Source organism: Taeniopygia guttata, chromosome 35 (genome assembly GCF_048771995.1).
Source record: "Taeniopygia guttata chromosome 35, bTaeGut7.mat, whole genome shotgun sequence".
Classification (NCBI taxonomy): domain Eukaryota; kingdom Metazoa; phylum Chordata; class Aves; order Passeriformes; family Estrildidae; genus Taeniopygia; species Taeniopygia guttata.
This window is the reverse complement of record NC_133060.1, coordinates 3748186-3758115: the sequence shown is the minus strand read 5'-3', so window position 1 is coordinate 3758115 and position 9930 is coordinate 3748186. Positions and strand designations below refer to the sequence as shown.

At 45.1% G+C, this 9930-nt stretch overlaps 2 long non-coding RNA genes across 2 annotated transcripts; both read left to right on the top strand.

The window, feature by feature from the left end:
* The first annotated feature begins 5591 nt into the window (after positions 1–5591).
* LOC140681404 (uncharacterized) lies at positions 5592–7116 on the top strand. The gene is made up of 2 exons (XR_012052579.1): positions 5592–6789; positions 6874–7116. It is a non-coding gene; the product is annotated as an uncharacterized lncRNA (long non-coding RNA).
* Positions 7117–8025: 909 nt separating this feature from the next.
* Positions 8026–9417, top strand: LOC140681400 (uncharacterized). The gene is made up of 3 exons (XR_012052575.1): positions 8026–8155; positions 8573–8710; positions 9158–9417. It is a non-coding gene; the product is annotated as an uncharacterized lncRNA (long non-coding RNA).
* The last annotated feature ends 513 nt before the right edge of the window (positions 9418–9930 follow it).

Here is a 9930-nt window from a genome sequence, read left to right as displayed (position 1 = left end):
TCAATAAAGCATTTAATGAAATGCAAAAGAAAGATGAAAGCCCTACTGAGTGGCTGGAACGACTGAGGAAAGCCCTTCAGCTGTACTCTGGGGTAAATCCAAACGACCCTTTAGGGCAAGCGCTCCTCAAAACTCAGTTTGTGGCAAAATCATGGGAAGATATCAGAAAGAAGATTGAAAAGTTAGAGGACTGGCAGAATAGAGGGTTGGATGAATTAGTGAGGGAAGCGCAGAAAGTCTACGTAAGGCGGGAAGAAGAGAGCAGCAAGCGACAAGTAAGAATGATGGTAGCAGCGGTCAGAGAGGATCGCAAAGGGTGAACTGGTGAACACAGATCTGCTAGGATGAAACAAGGAAAGGTAGTAATAGAAAAGGAACAGAGATCTTGTTTTTACTGTGGAAAGAAGGGACATATAAAGAAGAATTGCAGAGAAAGGATCAGGGACGAGGAAAATTTGAAAACGGAATAGGAAAGTCAGGGGCTCTATATTTTAGGGGACCGGAGCCACCATGAGCCCTTGATAAAATTAAAAATAGGTCCCCATAAACAAGAGTTCACCTTTTTGGTAGACACTGGGGCTGAGAAATCAACTATTAAGCAAATACCTGAGGGATATAAAGTTTCCCCTGAAAAGGTACAAGTAATTGGGGCAAAAGGGGAACCCTTTAAGGTAAGTAAAATCAAAAATGTGGTATTCGAAACTGAAAATAAATTTGGAATGGGTGAACTCTTGCTCGTCCCTGAAGCAGAATTTAATCTGTTAGGACGAGATTTAATTGTTGAACTGCAATTAGAAATTAAAGTAAAAAATCAAGAGTTGGCAGTATCTGCTTATCCTTTGACTGTGGATGATCTAAAACAAATTAACCCCAATGTCTGGTACTCTCCGGACACAATTAGTAGACTGGAAATGCCACCGATTAAAATCCAAATTTCCGAACCCCACATACCTGTGAAGGTAAGGCAGTATCCCATATCCTTAGAAGGACGGAGAGGATTGAAGCCAGAAATTGATCGATTGTTGGCACAAGGAGTCTTAGAGCCTTGTATGTCACCCTTTAACACCCCCATTTCGCCTGTAAAAAAACCTAATGGGAAATATCGGCTCGTACATGATCTAAGGGAAATAAACAAAAGAACTATCACTCGGTTCCCTGTAGTAGCAAATCCATATTTGCTAAGCAAACTAGGACCACATAATTCCTGGTATAGTGTGATTGATTTAAAGGATGCCTTTTGGGCCTGTCCGCTGGCAGAAGAATGCCGTAATTATTTTGCTTTTGAATGGGAAGACATAGAGACGGGCCAGAGACAGCAATTAAGATGGACCGTGCTCCCCCAAGGGTTCACTGAATCCCCAAATCTGTTTGGACAGGCCCTAGAAGAACTCTTAACAGAATATCAGGTACAAACGGGAAATGTGCTGTTACAATATGTAGATGATCTGCTCATAGCGGGGAATAATAAGGAGAATGTAAAGAAAGAAACCATTCGACTCCTAAACTTTCTTGCACAAAAGGGACTACGGGTATCACAAGAAAAGTTACAATTTGTGGAGGAAAAAGTGAAATATCTGGGACATTATCTGTTTAACGGCCAGAAGATATTAGATACAGAGCGTATTAAAGGAATTCTGGAATTACCTATGCCTGTCACTAAGAGGCAAATTCGGCAGGCATTAGGACTATTTGGGTATTGTAGGCAATGGATAGAGAACTACAGCTTTAAAGTTAAATTCTTATATGAACAATTGCCTAAAGGCAAAATACCCAAGTGGACTCCTCAGGATCAAGAGCAGTTTGCCAGTCTCAAAAGGGAGCTAAGTCAAGCACCAGTTTTAAGTCTCCCAGATTTAAAACGGCCATTCCATTTATTTGTTAACATACATGAAGGAACGGCATTCGGAGTGTTAACTCAGGAATGGGCCGGACAAAAGAAACCGGTGGCATACCTATCAAAGCTGTTAGACCCTGTGAGCAGGGGTTGGCCGAGTTGTTTACAAATCATTGTTGCTGCTGCCCTATTACTTGAGGAAACAAATTGCATTACTTTTAATGGAGAAGTTGTCTTATATGCGCCTCATAACATCAGGGGAGTGCTACAACAAAAAGCAGAAAAATGGCTTACAGATAGCCGATTATTAAAGTATGAGGGAATACTTATAGAATCCCCTAAACTATCTTTAAAAACTATTGGAGCAGTTAACCCCGCTGAATTTTTGTACCCAGGAGAAGGTAATGAACTATTGCACAATTGTTTTCAAACAATTGAACAACAAACACGCATTAGGTCAGACTTAGAAGAAGAAGAACTACAATGTGGAGATTTATTATATTATTTATAGATGGGTCATCACGAATTGTGGAAGGTAAACGATTGTCTGGATATGCCATCGTTAAGTGGGAAAAAGGAGAATTTAAGATAAGAGAATCAGGCCCCCTGAGTGCCAGCTGGTCGGCACAAGCCTGCGAGCTGTATGCATTGTGGAAAGCATTAGTGTCACTGAAGGGAAAGGATGGAACTATATATACAGACTCACGTTATGCGTTCGGAGCAGTACACACTTTTGGGAAAATATGGGAGGAAAGAGGATTTATTAACTCACAGGGAAAAGAGCTGGTACACCAGGAATTAATGCGGCGAGTTCTGGGGGCATTGAAAATGCCAAATAAAATAGCAGTTGTACATATAAAGGGACACCAGCAAGGTACAAGTTATCAAGTTAGGGGAAATAATGCAGCTGATACAGAAGCAAAACGAGTGGCAGGCAATTATAATATAATTCTGACTATGCAACAAGTACCTGTTAGTAAAAAATTGAGTTTTGAGTCTGCAGAAAAAGAAAAGCTAGAACAAATGGGAGCTAAGGAACAGGATGGGAAATACATATTGCCAGATGGGAGAGAAGTCTTGCCGAAGGGCATAGCAATTGAAATATTTTCAAAAATACACAGCAAAACACACTGGGGAACTCAGGCGTTAGTTGATCATTTCAATCGACAGTATGCCTGTATAGGCGTATATAATATAGCAAAGACAGTCACGGCAGCCTGCGAGACCTGTCAAAAGGTTAATCGAAAAAACATAAAACAGAGACCTCTTGGGGGACGTTCCCCAGCATACAGACCTTTCTCACATATACAAGTAGATTTTACTGAACTACCTAGGGTAGGGTGTTACAAATATTTATTAGTAATGGTGGATCATTTAACACATTATGTTGAGGCTTTTCCTACCTCCAGGGCAACCGCTAACCAAGTCACTAAAGTGTTACTTGAACATGTTATACCTCGATATGGAGTACCTGAAGTAATCGACTCGGACAGAGGAACACATTTTTTGTCAAAAATTGTTAGAGATCTGACAGAAAGTTTGGGTATTAAGTGGGAATACCATACACCATGGCATCCACAAAGTTCAGGAAAAGTTGAAAGGATGAATGGAGAAATTAAAACTATTTTGACTAAACTAATGATAGAAACCAAATTATCATGGATTAAATGCCTACCTATGGCACTATTAATTCTCAGAACCAGACCCCGAGCAGATGTAGGAATATCAGCGTTTGAAATGGTGTATGGAATGTCCTACAGAATTGAAAGCCCACAAACAAATGTTTTAATTAGAGACCGTGTGATTAATGAATATGTTTCACAATTAGCAGAACATCGTAACCAGCTTTGGGAACATGGACTGATTGTGCAACGACCCCCGTTGGACTTAAAAATACACAAAGTTAAACCTGGGGATTGGATATTGATTAAAGTGAGGAAGGAAGAAACCCTAAAACCCAATTGGGAGGGACCTTATATCGTTTTGTTGACAACAGAAACAGCTTTCCGGACTGCTGAGCGTGGATGGACTCATGCCAGCCGCATTAAAGGCCCAGTGACGAGACCCCACTGGAAAGTAATCAGTACTCCAGGTGACACCAAGATAACTCTGAAAAGATAACGAAATGATAAAGACTTTATTCGATTTTTTTGCTGCATTACCTTTTGGTATAAAGTGTGTATTGCTGTTTATATTTGCTATAGTTATTTCCTTTTTTATCTATTATATATGAAAGCGTACAACGTGTGCTGAAGGAAATTGTTAGGCATATGTAGCCACACAATAGTGAATATGAAAGATATGCTGATGTAAATAATATATGTACTCTAGATATACGAATTAGTTGTAATGATTTAAACTACAGTTGTTATCCATTTGCTTGTTTTAGGCATAAGGTATGCCGGGATAAATGGTGGACACGCTGTGAATGTGGATACCCTCAATATTATTGTTACCATTCCAATGAACCAGTCCTCTTTGTGGCTGAAATCTTGGTTATAAAGTGTAGAAGGGAAGTACTAACTGTGTCTTGCTTTGCCCCATTAGTTCAAGCTGCAAAGTGGGAAGCCTATGTAAACAGGCAGAAATCCCGAAACAGCTGTTCTCCTGAAGAATTCCCTTGCTGCCGAGAAGATGTTGCACCCCGTGACTCGAAGCAACCGAGTCGACGGGCGAGGCAGAAGAGGAACAGACTGTGGAGAAAAGAACCAGAACAATGGGACGCAAAAGCAGGAACAACAGAGCTTCCCCAGGATTGGTAAAAATCTACTTAAATTGGTAAAATTGACAGACACCCTTTTTCTTGGTATACCGTTAGTCTTGATATTGATAATAACCCTGGCAGAAGGGGGAAACCCACATGAACCATTCAAGTGGGAACTAATATCTTGGGAAGGAACGAGAACAATAGCCACTTTTAGCAACACAGGTCCACCTGAATTCATAGTAAAACTTTGTGATTTAGTACCGATACATTGTGAAAAAGGACCTCCATTTTATATATGCCCGGCTTCTGGACCGTCTTACTGTAATTATCCCGGACATTATTATTGTGGCTATTGGGGATGTGAAACAATAGCCTCGGGCTGGTCAGTAAAGGCTCCTGATAAATATATAAAAGCAACCTGGACTCCTAACGGATGTGTACCTGGACAAACAGGTGTAGATCTTACAGGTCTGCGTGACCTGGATTATGTAGCTTCACGGGACAAGGAAGTCTGTACCCGCATCAAATTTCAAGTATTACATCCCCTAGGAGACAAGTGGTTAGTAGGACTAACATGGGGAATACGTGTCTATGGAGGAATTCCTAAAGACGGGGGAGGGCATTTTCTCATAAGAAAAGTTAAAATACCACATGATTCACTCCCTGTTGGGCCGAATAAAGTATTGAATTCACCCATTTCCCCTACGAAAAAGATAGTCCCTGCAAGTGTTACAACCACTTGTCCAAAGCCCTTATCAATAACAAATAGAACAGCTAATGACGTGGTGGCTGTTAGGGATTCAGGTGTGTTAAAATCCAAAGACCCTTTATGGGATTTAATGCAAGCCTCTTATCGTGCCCTTAATGAAAGCAAACCAAATTTAACTAAGGAATGCTGGTTATGTTATAATGTTAGACCACCATATTTTGAGGTGATTGGAAAACCAGCTAAGATTCAATGGTCTAGTGGTTCAAACCCACGAGAATGCCCATGGAATGACCAGAAAAACCATGCGCAGGGAATTACTATTCAATTAGTAACAGGTCAAGGAAAATGGATCGGTACAGTGCCCAAAAATTATCAGCCTTTGTGCAACCAAACGACAATAATCACTACAAAAACTATAAATAAACACAAGAATAGAAATGACAAATGGGCTATCCCGACACCAGGAGCTAAATGGGTTTGTTCAGACATCGGAGTAACGCCTTGCCTATCCCTAAACGTGTTTGATCAATCTCAGTTTTGCGTACAGGTGATAATTGTTCCTCGTCTGATCTATCACACCTCTGAGGAAGTGTTACGCCACTTTGAAGGAGACCTGAATATACAAAAACGAGAACCAATTACAGTGGTAACCTTAGCTACACTGCTGATAGCGGGTGGAGTTGGAGCAGGTACAGGCATAGCCTCCCTAGTAAAAAGTCAGGAATTACAAAGTTTACAGACGGCTGTAGATGAAGATTTAGCAAAAATAGAACAATCTATCCAAAATTTAGCCACTTCAGTAAAGTCTTTATTGGAAGTAGTACTGCAAAATAGAAGAGGATTAGATCTATTATTCCTAAAAGAAGGGGGGTTATGTGTAGCTCTCAATGAAGAATGTTGCTCTTTTGCTGACGATACGGGAGTAGTTCAGGACACTATGTCTGAACTCTGGAAAAGGTTAAATCAACGTAGAAAAGATCGTGAGGCGGGCAGGACATGGTATGAAAATTGGTTTAATGTTTCACCTTGGCTAACCACCTTGCTGTCTGCCTTAGCTGGACTGCTTATTATATTGATTCTGGGACTTATATTCAGGCCTTGTATATTACGCTGTATTGTACACGATATTAAAAAATGATTTGTCATAGCTAAACTGCTAATTTTAACTACGAGGTCGGGGGAAAAATATAAAAATGCATCTATTAATGAGAATGAAGATTGTTGTGAATGTGTTATGCCACGAGGGGGCTATGCCTATTGTAATTGTGAAGTATTACCATGTGAGTGTTATGATAAATGTTGGGATTGTGGAAAAAGGTTTATTTGCAGTGCCGAGAATGAAAGCAACGTCTAATAAACAATAATAGGATAAAAAGAAAAAGGGGGGAATTGTAAGAAACTACAGATTGAGATATTGTTTATTAAGATATATGTAAAGGTTAGACAACTGTGAGAAAAATACAGACTGAGGTATGGTCTATTGAGATAAGGTTAGGCCACGGAGGTATGCAAACAGCAAACGGACACAGCTGATGCAAGGTAAGATAAAAACACTTACACTGGAGACTGCCTATGCAAGATAAGATCACAACAACCATTCACACCAGAGACTGCCTATGCAAGATAAGATCACAACAACCATTCACACCAGAGACTGCTTATACAAACACAAGATAACGGCAGGAATTAGCTTGCAAATTCCAGGGAGAAAAAAGAAGAAATTGGAATAAAAGGAGACAGTTTGAGCGAATCAAGGTAGCAGTCAGTGGAGCTTCGGTTTTTGAAGTTCTCTGTCTGCTGCCCAGCGCTGTTACCCTTGTTCATATCCTACTCGCTGTAAATTAATAAAATTCTTAATTGGATTATTTTCCGTTGTGGCACAAATTTATAACATGATTATTGATAAGTCACTGATACTGATTATTGATAACTCCTTGCTATTGATCATTGATAACTCCCTGCTATTAATTATTGACAATCCACTGCTATTGATTATTGATAACTCACTGATACTGATTATTGATCACTCCCTGCTATTGATTATTCACAGTTCACTGCTATTGTTTATTGATAACGCCCTGCTATTGAATTGGAGGTGGGGAGATGAAGGAACAATGGGGGGGAAATCTCCTTTTTTCCCTTTTCTTTCTCCTGTTTTTGCCCCTCTCTCTCCCACGACACAGACGAATGTGGGAGTTGTAATTTTTCTTCTTTCCCCCATTCCCGCTGCCGCTCCCCACGCGGTTCCCCTTGTGCTGCGACCCTGCCTCCCTCCCCCTCGCCCCGCGGTCGCTCCCTCCGCCCCCGCCTTTCCCATGCCCGCCCCGTTCCCGGGGTCTCCTGCTTTCCCGGGGGGTTTCCCTGCCCCCGCCCCGTCCTCATCGGCCGCGGGTCCGTTTCCCCCTCCCCCAGTTCGGGGGATAGATCAGGTACCCCGCCGGTGCCCGGGGGCCTCGGGAAGCCGCACCCACAATAAACCCGAGTGTGCCCCAAGCCCCGAGTGTGCCCCGAGCCCCGTGTGTGCCCCGTGTGTGCCCCGAGCCCCGAGTGTGCTCCGTGTGTGCCCCGTGTGTGCCCCGTGTGTGCCCCGTGTGTGCCCCGAGCCCCGTGTGTGCCCCGTGTGTGCCCTGTGTGTGCCCCGTGTGTGCCCCCAGCCCCGTGTGTGCCCTGAGCCCCGTGTCCGCCCCCAGCCCCGTGTGTGCCCCGAGCCCCGTGTCCGCCCCCAGCCCCGTGTCCGCCATCCGTCTGTCCGTGCGCTCAGACTGAGCCCGCAGCGCCCGGGGGAAAGCGGCGGCCGCCTCCCCGCTCCTCCCGCGCGTCCGCCGGCGCCCGCTCGGACTGGCCACGCACGGCAACACGAGATGGTGGGAGGAGAAGCTCCTTACTTCAAGGAAACGAGGCCATGGTCAGAGGCAAATTCTCCAGGGGCTGCAGAGCCCTGTGAGCACAGGGTGACCCTGCACTGGGAGCAGCAGCTGGAGGTTTCTGCACATGGGGAAGGGAATTCCCAGAGCACTCGAGCCTCAACACGGACACATATTCTGCAGTCTCCAGCAACAATTGGCTTTGGGATTTACGCTGTTGCAGCTCTTCTGGCTGTGAGGATGACCTGAAAATGTAAAGCAAGTGCATCAGCTCTTTCCAACGGCTGTGGCAGCACCAGGGTTTGGGTTTTTTGGTTGACATAGGAAAATGAGCTGTGAGCAGCATCTGTGCCAGGGAGGAAAGTGCCCCTGGAGCTGGGGCTGAGAACCCAGGGTCGATGTGAGCACCTGTGGGTGGGAAGGAAGCTGGCAGAGCGCTGAGTTTGCTTTTCCTGCAGGCTCGCGCTCTGATCCGGCACAACGGGCCCCCGCAGCTGCAGGAGCCCGGGCGCCTGTCGGCTCTGCTGCGGGACTGCCTCGAGTGCAGCCTGGAGCCGGACGAGGAGCGGCGCTGCTCTGCCCAGGAGCTGCTGCAGGTGAATGCCGAGCGGCTGCAGGGGAAGCAGCAGCGCCAGGGAGGGGTTTTCTGGTGGGGCCCTCCGATAGTCTCCAGTCTCTCTGCGTTCCACACGCAAAGCAAGCAGAACCCTCGCCTGGTTTGGCTTGGCAGGGTCCTTTCGAGGGCATCTGCACCTGGTGCCCCACAAGGAGCAGGGCCATCTTCAGGCAGGGCAGGTGCTCAGAGCCCTGCCTGACCTGAGCTTGGATGTTCCCAGGGAGGAGGCACCTCCCACATCTCTGGGCACCTTCTGTCAGTGTTTCCCCACTCTCCTGGCAAAAGGATTCTGCCCTAGATCTAACCTGAGCCTGCTTCCCTCTCCTGAGTTTCTGACCATTTCCCTTTGTCCTGTTGCAACAGAGCCTGTGAGGAAGTTGACTCTGGAAAGTAACGGTTCATTTCTTTCTATTTATCCTTTGGGCAGCACCCATTTTTATCATCAGCCAAGCTTCTCTCCAGCCTGACCCCTCTGATCACCGCAGCAAAGCAACTGAGGGAGCAGAGGAGGAGATGAAGCACTTGAAAACAGCTGTTAGTTACAGTAGTTAGTGAGGACAACTAGTTAGTGATGGTAGTTAGCAGTGCTAGTTGGTTATGTTGGTTAGGACACCCTGTTTGTTACAGTTCTTATGACAGCCTGTTTGGCATGGCAGTTTTTTGAATAAAAACTCTGTTAAACCTCAACTCCCTTGGCGTGTCCCTTCCTCCTCCCTCTGTGACTCAGCTGCCCGGAGCAATGTGAGGGGAGAGCGGGCCCAGCCTCACCCAGAGCTGAGCCCCAGCAGAGCCCTGGCAGAGCCCAGAGCAGCCGGGGCATCTGCAGAGTCAGCCTGGGAGGAGGCGCTCGGAGCCTTCTCGGCTGCACCCGACTCTTGGGTACAAACTGCGTGTGCTGGAAAATGCCCCCGGCTCTGCCAGAGGGCAGAAGGGGCCCGGGGAAGGCCCCAGTGCTCCCTGCAAGGGAAACACCTGCCCTGGGTTTGTTATAAAGGACTATGTAGTTGTGGCTTTTGCTGTGATGTCTTGGCTTCTGCAACTTATTCTTAATCACAACGATTTTGATACAGTACAGCTTGTAATCACTTTTAACATGCGTTTGCTGTAGTATAATTTGTCAGCTTTTTGTGGTCAATGCCCTGGCCCCTGTGTAGCTCATATCCTCAGAACATCATTCATGGATGATAGTTTAGTTTGTGC